The 3,041-nt window shown below is 41.3% G+C and overlaps 1 long non-coding RNA gene across 1 annotated transcript; it reads left to right on the top strand.

Annotated features, from left to right (window-relative positions):
• The first annotated feature begins 418 nt into the window (after positions 1 to 418).
• Positions 419 to 2,304, top strand: LOC124030486. The gene is made up of 2 exons (XR_006837975.1): positions 419 to 466; positions 1,753 to 2,304. It is a non-coding gene; the product is annotated as an uncharacterized LOC124030486 (long non-coding RNA).
• The last annotated feature ends 737 nt before the right edge of the window (positions 2,305 to 3,041 follow it).

Here is a 3,041-nt window from a genome sequence, read left to right as displayed (position 1 = left end):
ATTTATTCCTTTGTGTTCCGTTCCTGTCCCGTCGGTTCCTTGTTTAGTATTCACCATGCTGTGATTGCGTTTCGCCCTGTCCTGTCGTGTTTTTGCTGTGATTGTGTATCGCCCTGTCCTGTCGTGTTTTTTGCCTTCATCAGATGCTGCGTGTGAGCAGGTGTCTCTGTCTACTACGGCCTGCGCCTACCCGAAGCGACCTGCAGTCTGTGGCCGCTTCTCCAGTTATTCCCCTCTACAGACTAGAGGATTTCTGTTATTCCCTGTTTGGACTAAAATAAACTCTGTTTCTGTTAAGTCGCTTTTGGGTCCTCTTTCACCTGCATGACAGGTGTTTTCGTGACTGCAATTTCTGGCGATTTCTCAGCGAAACGTGAAGAACAAACGGATAATATTTTTGGAAAAAATGAACATTGGATATCTAACTGGGAGTCTCGTGAGTGAAAACATCCGAAGCTCATCAAAGGTAAACGATTTAATTTGATTGTTTTTCTGATTTCCGTGACCAATTTACCTGCTGCTAGCTGGACAAAATGCTATGCTAGGCTATCGATAAACTTTTTAGCAACAGAACTTTTCAGTCAGAAATGGCTGTGATTATGTTGCAGCTTCAGGACGATGGACAGCGTGATGTTCTGTGGTGGTCGCTGCAGCAGGGAAGAGAGAGAGACAACATGTGCTAGTAATTTTGTTTTGTCTGAGCACAATCGCATCAAACGCATGTTTAAAAATTTAAACCAATTGATTGGTTGGAAGAACAGATCACAGACCTAAGAGGTCTCACCACTTCCCACATTGTAAAGAGATTTTCCCAAGTCTTTCAAAGCTAAAAATACACCCCAAAAAACACACGAGAGAAGCCTTACTCTTGCTCTGACTGTGGAAAATGCGTAATAACATCATCTGACCTAACAGTTCACCAGAGAACAGAACACACACAGGAGAGAAGCCGGGTGGTGCAGTGGTCTAAGGTAGAGACTCTGGGTTCGAGACCAGGCTCTGTCGCAGCCGGCCATGATCGGGAGGTCTCTCCCAAGACCGTACCGCAGTTGTAGCGATGAGACCAGATAGTAACTACTAAACATTTGGATACTACGAAATTGTGGAGAAAAAGGGGGTAAAATTTAAAAAATATATACTTTTTTTTAAGCACATGAACGTGTACATACAGGAGAAAAGCATTTTTCCTGCTCTGACTGCGGGAAGAGTTTTTCTCAACGGAGCATCTCAAAATACACCAACGTTTACATACAGGAGAGAAGCCTTACTCTTGCTCTGACTGTGGTAAATACTTCCCAACATCATCTGCGCTAAATGTTCATCAGACCCTCCCTGAATGCTTGAGGAAAAACAAGTGACTCTCCCCTCTTTCCATAATAATAATGAAATATAAAGTGGACAGCAGAGAACATGCCTATTGTTTACCCTCACTCCTAGAACAGACCAGAGCCTTAGATACGCAGTTTTACAAACAGTTCTTCTTTTTGTAAGCGTCACATGTCAAAGGTTGTGGATTCCCAGAACACCGAATATATTTTTTTATTTCAGAACAGTGCATGATAATGAATGAGGCATACTGCAGCACCCAAGACCTTTTGATTTCTATACAGGCTATTGTTCAAAAATATTCTACAACGGGTTGGTCAAAACAAGCTTTGTGATTGGTTGAGACGTGTTCTAAGCCTTTCAAAAAACACTGTTTAGCACAGATGATGCAAAAATGGGAATCTTGTTTTCTGTTCTGTCTGACAGATCCCTGCTCATCCACTGGCCCATCAGCCCAGCCAGCCAGCCAATTCATTAACTTGATCTCCACTGTAAAAGGCATCTAGACATTATTTCCCCTTGCTTCTAGCCTAACATTTTTGTTTGCATCAATGGGGGGTGTTGTACAAACGTTGCTGTCTTTCTCTCAACATTTGCAACATCGTTTCATTATTGAAATTCAATATGCACTATCCTATTGAGAATTAACGTGTCAGGACAAGACTGACATCTTGTCTCAGCCAGTTGAAATTATGAATCCGCAAAATCATTATGGATATATACAAAGAAATGTCCATTTAAAACCAGGTCAAAGGAAATTAAAAGTAGTTACTTTCCTGTTATTCTAGCTGCATGGTTTGATGTGACTGTTAATAGTAGTTGGCTAGCTAGCAGGCAAGGGATAAGAGTGTTATCAGTATAAATGTATAGCTGGGGAGGTGACGCCCATAAGGGAAGAGTATAACATGTGTTGTGAGCTTTCTAAATGCATGCACTCAGCTGACTGTATCCTTGGTATTAAACACTCTCTTAAACTTCTCAAGCTTTTGGTCTCAATTCCTTTATTGCAAAAGAGGTTGCAATTGCCTTTTCCGTCTGCAGTTTTCTGTGGTAATGAGCAAGCAGACACTGCATGTATCAGATAGAGATGGTGGGATTATCAGTTATTACCATTAGTTTGGGGGGGGACCTTTTTTACTACATAATCTGTACATCAATAAACAAAAGTACATGTGTTTATCACGTTTTATTCAAAAATAATATATCTGTATTTATCTACTCAGTACATGTCACACATTGGGACAAGTCGCACGTCACCAATATTCTCTAAATCAAATCAGTGATGACTTTTTAACAGTCTTATGGCCTGGAGATAGAAGTGGTTTCATTCTCTTGGTACCGGCTTTGATGCACCTGCACTGTCTCCGCCTGATAGATGGTAACAGGGTGAACAGGCCGTGTCTCTGGTGGCTGAGGTTCTTGATGATCTTCTTGGCCTTCCAATCATCTACAATGCATATGTAATGAGTTGAAAAACGTAGACACGAAACAGGCACCGCTAGTTTTAAACCTCTTTTTTGTCTAGCTAATCAATATCACTTATATTCTACATTCTTTAGCAGTAGTTAGTCCATCAGTCCAATAGATGTCGCTGTTGCACTGTGGTAGTGGGGGACCAGGAAGTTCCGGTAGACGCACACAATTCTTTAGAATTGAGCTGTGCTGTCCTTTTTTCTTTATCGCTACAGGTATGTAATATCACTTTTAAACGGTCT

The sequence above is a fragment of the Oncorhynchus gorbuscha genome, unplaced genomic scaffold (genome assembly GCF_021184085.1).
Source record: "Oncorhynchus gorbuscha isolate QuinsamMale2020 ecotype Even-year unplaced genomic scaffold, OgorEven_v1.0 Un_scaffold_12043, whole genome shotgun sequence".
Taxonomy (NCBI): Eukaryota; Metazoa; Chordata; class Actinopteri; order Salmoniformes; family Salmonidae; genus Oncorhynchus; species Oncorhynchus gorbuscha.
The sequence above is the reverse complement of the archived record's forward strand: the minus strand, read 5'-3'. Positions and strand labels throughout refer to the sequence as shown.